Source organism: Strix aluco, chromosome 6, assembly GCF_031877795.1.
Source record: "Strix aluco isolate bStrAlu1 chromosome 6, bStrAlu1.hap1, whole genome shotgun sequence".
Lineage (NCBI taxonomy): Eukaryota > Metazoa > Chordata > Aves > Strigiformes > Strigidae > Strix > Strix aluco.
Genome location: NC_133936.1, coordinates 32,842,437 through 32,856,095, shown reverse-complemented (window position 1 = coordinate 32,856,095; position 13,659 = coordinate 32,842,437). Strand labels below are relative to the sequence as shown.

Genomic DNA, 13,659 nt, shown 5'->3' with positions numbered 1-13,659 from the left:
GGCGATGAGGTCTCCCCTCAGCCTCCTCTTCTCCAGACTAAACAACCCCAGTTCCCTCAGCCGCTCCTCGTACGACATGTGCTCCAGACCCTTCACCAGCTTCGTTGCCCTTCTCTGGACACACTTGAGTAATTCAATGTCCTTTTTGTAGTGAGGGACCCAAAACTGAACACAGTAATCGAGGTGCGGCCTCACCAGTACCGAGTACAGGGGCAAGATCCCTTCCCTGTCCCTGCTGGCCACGCTATTTCTGACACAAGCCAGGATGCCATTGGCCTTCTTGGCCACCCGGGCACACTGCTGGCTCATGTTCAGCCGGCTGTCAATCAACACCCCCAGGTCCCTCTCTGACTGGCAGCTCTCCAGCCACTCCTCCCCAAGCCTGTAGCGCTGCTGGGGGTTGTTGTGGCCCAAGTGCAGCACCTGGCATTTGGCCTTATTGAAGCTCATACAGTTGGCCTTAGCCCATCGCTCCAGCCTGTCCAGATCTCTCTGCAGAGCCTCCCTACCCTCGAGCAGATCAACACTCCCACCCAGCTTGGTGTCATCTGCAAACTTACTGAGGGTGCACTCAATCCCCTTGTCTAGATCATCAATAAAGATGTTAAACAGGAGTGGCCCCAAAACTGAGCCCTGGTGGACACCACTCATGACCAGCCTATTACTAGTCATGAGGCCTATTCAGTAGAAAGCTAAATCCTTTACTCTTTCAATACTGCTTTTTGTTTTCCAAATGACACAGAATCAGCTAAGACACTAAGTCAACATGTTTTTCCTTTGGAAATGAAGTTCAGATATATGACTTGTTCCAGGATTCTCTTATTTCTGAGATGTTTTGAAGACTGAACTCGTCATCATCCATACTTATCAAGATTGTTTCTATTCTGTTTAAAAATATTTCACATGTGGTTAATCAATGCATATTTTAGTTAACAAAGTCTTCATTTAATATACAGATAGCCAACACTGTCTTATGCATTAATAACGGGATGTCATTAATTTAAAAATCATGTTAATCTGTCAGAAAAGTTTCCACGTATTAGAGCCTCGCCAAAAAAAAATGAAATTATACAGAAGAAAGATTTGAGGAAAAGTATTTCTATTTTTCCAGATTGAGTACTCGAGAGTTTGTCAGTGCTTGTGTTTTGACCCAAGGGCTTACGTTTTCTTCTATAAACACATTCAAAATTGACAGTGTTCCTTAAAAAAAAGCAGTGTAGGAATGACCAATTTACAATAAGAAAAAAAAAAAAAAGCCATAAGATTAAAACAAAGGCTTCCTTCGTGCCAACACATGGTAGCTCTCCCACTAAAATAAAAAGAAAAACTAAATACATGCATTAGCTCTCCTTATATTGACTTTATTTACCCCAGCCATTTATAATCAAGAAATGTAATAGAAATAAATTTATCTACAGAACCAAGAAACAAAATGTGTTAGCTTTTTTTTTTCCCCCCTTAATAAAGGGCTGTCCCTGTACAGCTGACAAGTGATGAAGCTTATGCCAAGAGGCGTTGAACATCTTGTATCTACAGTACCTCAACCTCTTTACAAACTGAGATAAGCATAAGCAAGCTTTTAAAGTCTCTTGCCTTCATGTTCTTGGAGCCTTGGCAGTTAATTGTTTCAGTGATTTATGCTATCATGATGAGGCAAAAACATCTTAAGTTCAACATAAGACTTCTCTGTAGCGTATCTAAGCCAAAACCTTCTATTAACTTACCTTAGCTAGAAATCCAGTAGGTAAGTCTATACCTTTGCACAGAGTCAGTACCAATATCACTATTAGGAGGAAATGAAACAATGTAACATAAAAGCAAAGATTTCTTCCAAAACAGTGAGTCAGTTTTTAAAGGACACAGGATCTCACTGGAAATTAGTATTTTGAAGACTACATGACACAACACCCACCACAATACAGTAAACAAACAAAAACCACCCACCCAAATTCAATTAAGGAAAATAAGGCTAAAACTTTAAACCAGCAATTAGTCCATCTCTTAGAACATCAAGTCTGACAATTTGACTTTATTTACCTATTTATTATAAAGATATGCATAAATCAACTCTGGAAAAATCAGCCTTCCATAATTTGCAATATTCAAATTCACACAATGCCTAAGAAGAAAAATAAACCTTCCCTCTCTCAAAAAAAAAGCCTACATCTTTGGTATCAGGAACAAAAATTCATCTAAACTGTAACATGTGACACTGAAACTAAGGCAAGAAGTGAAAATTGTCAGAATTCTGTGGAACATTAAGGAGTGTGACAATTTACAACTGCTAAGCAGCAGCACCACGGTGTTTACAGTGGCTCTCTACATTAACCAATAGTTTCATAATGAAAAATATCAATCTGTCACACTTCACAGCCACTTCACTAACACATACTTAGCCAAGTTCAGAGCAAGTTCATAATATACACTTACTCAAGTTAATAGAATGTGTTTCTAAACGTTGAGCTAGGTCTAAGTTATATTTTGCTGGAAGTTACTTCATTCTAAGAAAATCCAAACACCTTTTAGGAAATGAAACAAGAAAAGTGGTGTCATATCTACCACTCAGAGCTTACTAGGTGAACATTTGAGACAAAAACACCCTGTAAGACAACCATGAACTCTGACACACATTCTAGTTCTGAGACATTGCTACACATGCTTACAAGACCCTAACAGCATTTTGGGAAGATCTGGACATCACTCAATATGACATTATTCAAAACATAAGCAGCTAGTTGTTATATGAAATAATGTATTTTTTTATATATATAGACACACAAATGTGAAACAACAACATGCAATAATCTTTCTCAGGTGTTGCTTTCTCATAAATAACAGTGGCTTCTTGCTTTTCTCTAGGTAACCCAGCATGCAACTGGAGCTTATTCTTATCCAAAAACATGCAGCAGCAGAACAGGCTGTATGCAGAACAGGCGAGGAAACAGATGCTGAAGCCATGCAGTACAGCACACATGCTAAATGATCTTCTCTCAGAAAATGGGGCCATCTTATCCATAGTCTGTTTTGGGACAGTCCCCAGTCCATGGCTTTCCCTGAGCTGTGCCTCATTTGCACTGCTGACACTGGCCAAAAGCATGCCAAGGAGCCCACTAACAACTGAACAGTGCCACAACCCTGTGACACCATTCAAGTTCAGGCTCTAAGCCCGCTCAGACAGTGGGTACAGCCATAGACTTACTGACCCTAATGAAAGTTTTGCAAGTCTCAAGAGAGCCCACCACAGTTACATTTGTAATTTTCCTATTTAATACAAACATTTGGGAAATTATTTCCTTGACAACGATATTTACGTTCATGAAGACAATGTAGACATTGTTATTAGAGAAATGAATCAAGAAGCTTAAATTATGTTTTTTATGTAGCTATGGCTACATTTTAAAGAGATGTGGTGGTTTAGTCCCTGTTGCGGTCTGAGACCACGCAGCCGCTGCCCCTCCCCCACAAAGGGAGTGAAATACAAAGCCCCGGGGCTGAGATAAGGAAAGGTTTAATACAACAGTGCGACAGCAACACAGCAAACAACAACAATAACAGTAATAACAATGAACAGAGCAAGATATCTACCAATACAGCAGTGAGAGCAGAGAGATTGCATAACACACGCGTTAACCGACTCTCCCGCGCTGCCGCGCTTGGGCGCCCGGAGGTGACGTCAGCATGGTATGGAATAACCCAGCTAGAGCTTCCCCCCACTGCTGGGGAAACTTAACCCCATCCTAGCTAAACTAGGACAAGAGATGATAAATTCACAATCTCTACTCTTTGTTATTTCTAGTGGGAGAAATAACTCTTTAGCAAACTACTAATCTAGTAAATTTAGCAAATTACTAATCAGTAATCTAGCAGAGTAACAAGATCAACCAAGCAGAGTAGCTGGTTTTAAAATGCATCTTAAATAAAGAAAGCACACAGCTTAACAAGCATACCTTTTGAAGCTGGAACATTGTAGACTAGCACTATGAAGCTCACATGCTCTTGAGAGGAACACACACAAAGATGGGCATATGCCTTTTTGTGACAATCAGGATCCAAAGGGAGTTGCTGGGTTTGTAACTTTTTATTGCTGTTTTGCCAGTACTCAGCACATGTAATATCCAATTTAGTGAAGCCCTTGGTATAGGGCACCTAGTGAATGATCCCTTTTGAGTTTTCTTTCAGCAGGATCCTCACTGACCTCACTGCTTCCCACCAGGCTGCGGCTGATCCACTCCACTCACCGTAAGGTGCCGTGGCTTCAGCTCTCACATTCACTCCTGGCAAACTCTTTCTTACTGTGGTTACTCTGTCCAACAAGGATCAGTCAATGTTTTATTTTTTTAAAGATGCTGCTGGTCATTCCTGGAAGAAGATGAATTTTACTGTTATATGCTTTGAGCTCATCTAATTACAACACTAGCCTTCAGGGAACTTTTAAACTAATGACATTGTATTTGTCAAGCACAGAAACTTTTAATCTGATTTTTCAAGTGGATCCTAGCCAATGGATCCTGGCCACCATAGCACTTAACAAAACACATTTGACTGTCCTCCATGAAATATTTAGGTGGGCTTATTATCAAAATGTTAATTTTTGTTACCTAATATCTTTCTTTGGTGGTCAGTACAAGGGATATAGGCATATTGACAATGTTATTAAAGTTTTAATGACTAAAAGTCCACAAGTCAAATTATATGTGTATATATACAGCTTCACAAATGAACAGAGGCACTCACCTTAAGAAATCTGAACCAAAACACTATCTGAACAACTCCCCAGTTTGTCTGCTGATCTCATGATTTGTTGTACACCAGCATCAAGAAACACCAGCTGAAGAGTACAGTTGTTTTGGGGTTTTTTTATTTCAACGTCCTATTCTTTATTTTCAGGATTTTTTTCATTTCCGTTGCTAATACAAAGAACAAAACCCCAAACTATTAATTATGTCACAATGACTCCTTAACTCCCCCAAAAGCAAACAGCTCAGATGACCCCATCAACTATCCACTTTCGGGTACTTCGTTAATTCTAAAGGACAAGTAGTGCACTATTTCAACATTAAGTTTGGTTTGACTATACTAATTGGGTCTTTTGGACAAATAATGCTGGATTCACAATTCAATTTCAAATTAATTTCAATTATTATTGCTTCTCCAGAACACTCACAAGCTGCAACTGTGTCACGTAGAAAGGTTGATGACTACACTTCAAAGAAAAGATCCTCTTTCAGAATGTTCTTTTTATCTTTCAAAACTATCTTTCCAATGTAATTATTATCTATTTTTTCCAAAACTGCATACTTCAAGGCAAATTTACTAAACAAATTATGAAATACAAGTATTATTGTCCACTAAACAATTGGTATCAGCATACCAGTCCTCCACAATCATAAAAAACGACAGTTGTGACACAAAACTGTAAATGTAACATAACACAAAATACTGGCACAGTCAAGATAGCAGTCATAACTGTCTACATCCAAACCAGATATAGCTTCAGTCACTTTTCATTTTCTCCCCAGTACCACAGGGTATCAGGAGAAGGAACAGCTCTCCACAAGCAAGACAGAGAGATAGGAAGGCTATGACTAGTCATTTGCCTCAAAATCTAAATTCATATATCCTGGTAGCAGAACTTGGAAACCTAACACCAACATTATCAAAACAAATAATAGGATTTCTAGGTGCTGGAAGGGATGACTCGAACACGTACACTTGTAACATGAGTGACTACATCTCCAACTGAAGTCCAGGGCTTGCACTTCCAATGAGAATTCACAATCTGACTGCAGTCTTTTAACATGACTACTCAAAAGTGTTATCAAGATGCTCGGAAAAGAGCATGCAACTACTATGCTACTTTCACGAAGTATACAATCATTTCTAAGAAAATACACAGGTTTCAAGCACTGATGTCTACATTTCTGTAAAAAAATACAAAAAAAAAAGTGTTACTTGAACTCTTCTACAAGTACTACAGTATTTTAGGATACTTGGCATCTCATCCCATGAAGAGGTGCCCTTGGAACACGCGTCCACGCTATACAAAGCTTTATCACCATCGTCAATCTTCTTGCCAGAGAAATGGGCATTTTTAACCTTTCCCTCAATATCACCAATATTCCAACTGATCACAAACAAACTGCCATGGGGAAACATCACAGAGGCCCAGTATCACTGTCTATATAAACTGTGCACAGTTCACTTCCATTTCAATGGCTGACATGGAACTTTTCTTAGATACTAAATTCAAATATCAACATAATTTAAAAACATAAGTTAATCCCATTCTCATCTTGCAAAGGGCCCTGATGTGATTAGATAAACACCTCGTATGCCACCATTAGCTTCAAAGTGCCAAAACACAGGCTCACAAGGTTGCAAGAGTATGTTTCCTTTTAGGTTGGAGGACTTCTATATAAAATATTAAATTCAGTACCATCTGCTGGGCAATGAAATGAATACTCTTCCTACCGGTGAGAAGTAACTTCATTCCAGCCAGGTCCAGGGGAGACCCCTTTGTAATATAACCAAAGGATCAGCAACAGACAATGTGAAGACAAAGGCTATGACCATGCCATGCATGATGACAGCTGGATCAAACAAAATTAGGCTCAGCTACTCTGAGCATCCCACACTATGAAAGGCCACGTTGCTGGCTATGGTCTCAAACAAGGGGTTTTGAACATGCTACTTAATTCTAAGCACATATTTAAATCTTGTTTTCAATCACTGAGTAATACTACTCCAATAGGTGTTTTTGTCACCCTCTCCCTTTTATCAGTACATGTTAGCCAATGGAGTAAATGCAATAGCCTAAGCGTCCTGTTTCTGTCCAACTAAAGGAGAGTTTTTGAAAAAACAAATGCTGAGTTGGAATAAAAAAAGAAAAAATGGAAGAAGAATTAAACTTAATCATTCAAGAATGTAATCTGCAGATTGAGTTCCATACGCAGAAAACCCCCTTATTTTGCAGCATGCTGGAGCTTCAGCTGCAGTTTAAAGAATGTTGGCACATGAAGGAAAAAAAAAACAGTTAACTTTTTTCCAGTTAGGCATTACTATTTAATCTTGTAAAAGGGGCAACACAAAATTTATTCCATTTCTTCTCAGGAAATATAACAAAACAGTATATTGTTTCTGGCTGGCAGCCACTGTACTATCATAGGGCTTCTTAAAGGCGTAACATTGTGAATTCTACCAAGTTTGAATAAGCACTGAAAGTGGAAAACAAATAGAAATGCCCATTAGCATTTAAAAATAAATAGCAAGATAGCAAATAGGTCTTTAAGGAAGGCAGAGGGTTCTTGCAGAGACTGGCAAATACTCCAAGCCAATCCAGTTCCATAGTGACAACAAGACTGAAAGATATACCACAAGTTTTGCACTGGCATCACCAGAAGGCTGTTTATAAAGACAGATAAACAGAAGGAAGGCTTTTCAACTACAATTCTGTAAAACTACTACTAAGCATAACTTTAAAAATGGTCTCCAGTCAACCCTATGAGCTCCATGCAATCTTAGAGCCTGTTTTAAGGTGGTATGTTTAAATTCCAGCAGAAGATATAAATAAGGATAGAAATATATAGTCCACACACACGTGGACTAGCGCCTAACATCCACTGTTCTATCTTCAGCTGGCATGAAAACATCCACATTTTTGGAAATTTAGAGCCTGAACAGCAGCAGTGATTGAAAGGCAACATTAGGTTTGTTCCTTTCATCCGCTAGTAATGACACATCATACCTTATGGCCCGATGCTGCAACCACACAGTATCACCTTAGAAATTTTTTCCAAAGGAGTCTAAGAACTGGGCAACCTGCTCACAGGTATGTAGGAAGAAGTTCTTTTAATCCATCCATGACATAGATTTGTTTTAGTTCCTCAGTGTTGTGAATAATTACTACTAAAATATTTATAAGTTTGACTTGATTTTTTTAAAAAGTAAAAAAAAAAAAAATCATGTAATTATTTGGGGGAAGAAGGGCAAAAAATCTACAAAAGAAGTTTCTGAGCATACAAGAAGCAGCCCTGGACATTCATGAAGTGAAGCAAGGTAAGGGCCCTGCTGGGATTTCGGGAACTGGAGGGATTCAGGGCTGAATCTCTTACAAACATTCCAATCCAATGTAGTACAGTGCAAAGACTCCCTCACACAGCATCCCAGAAAAGAAATGGGAAAAAAAAGATGCTATAAATACTCTCTCCATGCTCCTGACATACATCCAGTAACAAAATAGGAGATAATAAATTATGTAACTATTACTGTCTACATACACCACACTCCCTGTATTTTCACATCATACAGCCCAAAAAAGGTTGTTTTTTTTTTTTTTTTACATACCCTCATGGTTTGCAGTGACGTGCACAGAAAAGGTTAAGAGAAAAAAAGCAAGTGTACTAAGAAAAAAAGGGACCTCCACATCAACAAACAATCCACTGAACGGTGAGAACATGAATTTTTTCCCCCCACTGTCACTGTGCTGTATTTTCTGCACACAAGAATAGAAACACACGTTAAACCCCACTGCTTTGAGAACAACACGCTGGAAATCTGCAGCGATCTTCCCTCCCCGCCACGGCCGCTGCTGTATAAAACCCGGAGAACAGCCTCACGCATAAAGAAATAAATAAACACACTAAATGGCGAGGGAAGAAGAGCGGAGGAAACCGACGCGGCGCCCGAAGTGCTGAACGCGTTCCCCGGGCAGGAGCCGAGTTCGAATTAAATGGCCCCGAAGCGACGCCGACCGAGCCCAGGGGAGCCCTGCGGGGCTCCGCAGCCGCCCGCCGCCCGCGCCTCCCGCATGACGGGGCAGCCCAGGCGGCCGCCGAGCCCAGCGCGGGGGTAGCGGGCGCCCCGGCCCGCCCCGAGTCCCGCAGCCGCCCCGGGCGGGTCCGGCGGGCCCGCACCTGCCGCCGCGGCCCGGTCCCCCCCCGCTCCCCCGCCCAGCGTGCCACCGCCCCCGGCCGCCCCTCGGGCTGAGCCGCGTCCCTCGCCCCCGCGGGCGGCTCCCACCGGCACCGGGCGGCTCCGCGGCCGCGGCGGCGCCCACTCACCTCGCAGAGGCGCGCACTGCGGCTCCGCGCCCCGCGGCGGGCTCCGGGGGAGGGCGGCTCCCGCGCCGCGCCGTGCCGCTGCGGAGCCGGGCGGCGGCCGGAGTCACCCCGTCCTTGCGGCAGGCGGCTCCCGCCGGTGGCGGCGGCCCCTCCGCGCCCACGGCGGGGCGAGCGCCTCCCCGCGCAGGGGCTCCCGCGCCGCCCCCGCCGGGGCTAGGCCCCCCGCCCCCGCATCTCCCCTCAGCCACCGGCAGGCACGGCTGGGCGGGGGCGGCCGGGCCGGGCCGGGCCGGGCCGGGGCCGCAGCCCCGCGGGCCTGGGCGGCGCCGGGGGCGGGTAGCTCTCGGCGGGCAGCCGCTAACAAAGCCGCCCGCCCCCCGGCCAAAGCAAGGCAGGGGGATGCGGCCGCCGCCGGCTGCGGGGATCCCGCCAGGCCGCGGCTCGGTGGCCGCCCGGGCCCCGCGGCGGGAGCGGGCTCCGGCGCCCAGCGGGGGACCCCGGCCGCGGTCCCCGCCGAGATCCGCCCGGCCAGCCCCGGCCCGCGCACCCAGGATAGGTAAATGCGGTGCGAGGGCGGTGAGGAGCCTTCCCGAGCGGGTGCGGGGAGACGGTCCTGCAGCTGCTGCGGCTTAACCGCTGTCTGTGAGAAAGCACCACTGAGACGGTGCTTTGAAATGCCAATTTCTTCCTTTAATTCACACACGGTTATTGGCACTGACAGTTGTCACGCGAATACGAGCCGGTCCGTATCATTTTCTCAGCGTCAATTATCCTGTCTGTTTGAAAGCGGTTATGTGCAATCAGCTCTACATTTCCTACTTTTTCCGCACTTTTACTTGTGCTTTGTCCATTGCAATGAATTCAGGAATGTTTTCGGAGGAAAATGTGGTTACAAAAAATGTAAATGAGACGAAAACTTAAAATACAGGAATTATCAGAGGACGGGTGATGGGTAACACTGCAGAATCACAGCCCAACAAAGCACGGTAATGCCGATGACAGAAACAATGGACACATTAGACTTACGTGATCCAGGTCTTGGTTATTACTATGAGACAACATGTCATGCTTTGTTTTCTTTTCTGAGTCACATGAAGGCAAAATCTTCCCACAAGCAAGGAGCATGTTAGTCCTAACTACTTTATGATCTACATCTGTTTTCTAAATTATATATATCTACCAATATACGGGCAACTAAATGGGTTTCTGTAGATGCTGTTTCTTCAGAATAAACATCTGGCAACTATATTAAATGTACGTCAAAATACACAGTAAATTTTGTATAGCTTATAGTGTATTCTCAAACCCCTGGGCTTGGAATCCTTTCTGTATGGAAGCCCATGGCACTTTTGTCTTGGGCTTCAACAGGAGGGAATTCAGCCCTTCTGTAGGACACTAGACAAACTGCTCCAGATAGGAGCGATGTGGCTGTATCCCAAAGTAGGTCAGGCTGTGAAAGTCATTAACGCTCTCCCATCTATCTGAAGCTTTAAAACTTTGGTTTGGTTCTTTTCTGTGAATTGCAGAGGTGTTGGCACTTACAATATAGTTTAAACATGCTTAGTGTGCAAATGATCAGGGTGCAACTGATTAGTCTTACACAAATTTTCCCTGACTCCTTATAATTAAGAGAGTACTACTCTGATGTATCATTGCAATAAGTCTGGATTTACATTAAAGGCTCAGATTTGGATAATCGTACATAGGTTAGTGGTGATTTGGGCATTCTTAGATACATACCTCTCTTCGGCAGTACCTTACCTTGGCATTGATAATATAATGCCTATTTTACTTTCCGAAACAAGATGAAAAGAGAGAAAAGGATGTGTAATGCCAAGAGTTTCATAACATTTATAATTATTTGTGCTTTGTTTTTGGTTATCATGACATTTTTATGATGATGAGAAACCGAGAAGATGAAAACCGTTAGCTAATGAATTATTCTCAGTGGATTTGCAAGTTGTAAAAGCCCTTTGACTGTGAGACATGAGTGCAGACTGTCTTTAAGTTAAGACTTCTCATCTGTCAAATTAAAAAAATACATAAATCATACACTGTATTTTCATGTTTCTTGCACCCATGTCGGAAAAATCCTGTTTCCGCTGGGCAAAAATGATAATTCAAACGAATCTTTAAATCCCCTTGACTTTCTCCCGAATGTAAGTGGCAGCGATCACAACAATAGGAAAATATTAAGTATTTGTAGAAATTCAGCTTTCCAGTAGTTTCAAACCTGGTGGTGGTTTCTATGCTTCTATCTCTGATACATCCATATTATACATGATGTTACATGCATAGTTCTTTGTTAACAGTTCCTGTGTCTTTGGCATAATTTAGGATTCTTTTCTATTTTCCCCAGATGTAACTCTGGCTGTAACTGAATAGAATTGGGTACACACTAGAAAATAAAGACATTTCATAAAGGAATTGCTACTTCCGTCTTCATGGGTGCTTACTCACATACAGATGCTATGCTAATAAGGAATAGGCCAACTTTTCAGAGCCATGCACTGAGGCAATGGGTAGTTAACCTTCAACAAACTGAAAAACAGACAAACTAACCTGCTTTTTTGGAGCAAACAGCTCTCTTTTCTCCTCTTTCCAACTCTTACTGCTTTTTCCACCACCCCTACCTGGATCCATCTCATCTCTCCTTCACTGAAAAGTTAATATGAAAGAAACCAACCTGACAGAAACTCATACAATATCAGCTTTGCCCAGGCTCTAATAACATTCTGTAACAGAGACGTGGAGTACACAACACATGGCAGCACCTTTCCAGATTGAGAAATATCTTTTTAAAGTTAAGTTACAATGTATCTGAGGCAAAGGTATCAATGGGTGAAAGTTGGACAAATTGTATTACTCTCACTTGAAGATTAGGATCTAAAACCAGCTGAAGTAGTACTAGAATACTAAAACTTCCAAAGAATGCTTGTGATATGTTCTTGGAAAACGTTTCACTGGAGAAAAAAATATTTTCAGTCATCCCAAATTATTTAGTAAAAAAACTGCAAAATGATATGAACTGTAAAAATCTTTTACTGTAAAAATAAATTAGACATCCAAAGTTTCTAATTAATGCCCTTACCTTTCTGTATATGATGAGAGCCTATGACATACTGACATAAGGATATAGCCTCTATAAAAGGGATTTTCAGCTGCTCTAACTTTGGACATTGGTAACTTAACAAAACAGGACATATACTTAACGTAATTCATTAGACATTAATATTAAAAAGCAATATACATTTTGCCTGGCAGTATTACTTTATTCCCACACAAATAATAAAGAGACAAGTACAGAAAAATATAGCTTTTCAGCAAACAGTAAATAAAGAAAATAAAGCAATATTTCAGTACTTCCTATCACCTTTCTCTTCCTTTTGGTTATTATTTAGAGCAAACAAAGAAGGACTTGACAAATCACTACTGAAGGTCATCATCTAGGACTGTGTGATCAGCAGTAGAGTCTATGAAGAACAATGCCCTTTGAGGGAGTAACTTTCCTATACAACAGCTAGAAGCATTAAAAGACAAGAAATGCTGTTCTGTATTATATGAAGAATTCATATTTTCCCAGCAATTCAGTTCTCTGCAAGACAATGGGCCAAGCTGAATACCCAAAATAAGAGTTTCTTTGCCATGACCATTAAAAAGCCAAACATAAAAAGGCTAAAAGGATCAACTGGAAGAACATTCATGTGGGATGGAAATGTAATGTTTGACAAGACTTCTGGACAGATTACTGTGCAGCAGGTGAAAGTATTAATTGAAAGAATCACCCTAGGTGCCAAAATCTGCAGGACATATTCTCTGGCCTGTCCTGCCTCTTTTGTGCTGCACAAAGGACTTAATGAGAGTGAAAACCATCTGCAGCTCCCCAGCTGGGGATTTTTGTGATATAAAAGAGTCCCTGAGTGAGTGGGGAGTTGTCCACCCCATGGGAGGCCACCCGCCCCTGCAATCTGAGCAGAGAAAGGGGAGGGAACAGTGAGGGGAAGCATGCCTGGGGTTTGCTGCTCCAGCCACCTGCAGCTGGTCCATGGGCCCTCGGGAGCTGTCGCCATCTGGTACTACCCGGTGCCAGGGCAGGCATTTATCCAGTCAGTCAAGGGGCTTCACAGCAGCTCTCCACCCTTCTGGTGTACAGAGAAGAGACCCACCGCACCGGGCCATCTGGGCTAATCTGGTTAGAGCTCAAATCTGCAGAACCTGATCTGGCAAACCTCCCATGGATATCTCCGAGTGCTTACCGGAGTTGGCCTTCTGGTCTTGGACCTAGAGGAACATTCATACATAAAGCAAATAAACACATGGCCAAGTTTTGATTTAGAAAAATCTAAACCATTAATGAGAAGTCTATCAATTGCAAATATTAAAGCAATCTCCTACCAATAACATTTTATGAAATTATGAAAATAGTTCTTGGGTACAGAACTGAAATCTGCTGCAGTTTCTAATGGTTCCAGACAGTTACTGAAATGTACATAAAGATCACTGAATTGGGGTTAAAGTTATGATAAAAGCAATTGTCAGTTTCTGTTGGTACTTGCAGAGATTTAATTTTAGAACTGCACGCTTAGGTAAGTAATGTAGG

At 42.3% G+C, this 13,659-nt stretch overlaps 1 protein-coding gene across 1 annotated transcript in view; it reads right to left on the bottom strand.

Moving 5' to 3' along the window:
* HECW2 (HECT, C2 and WW domain containing E3 ubiquitin protein ligase 2) overlaps window positions 1–9,184 on the bottom strand; it is a 173,494-nt gene extending 164,310 nt beyond the window's left edge. Inside the window, exon 1 of the mRNA XM_074829571.1 lies at window positions 9,060–9,184. The gene's annotated coding sequence lies outside the window, so the exon portion shown is untranslated. The remainder of the gene's footprint in view (window positions 1–9,059) is intronic.
* Window positions 9,185–13,659: the final 4,475 nt, after the last annotated feature.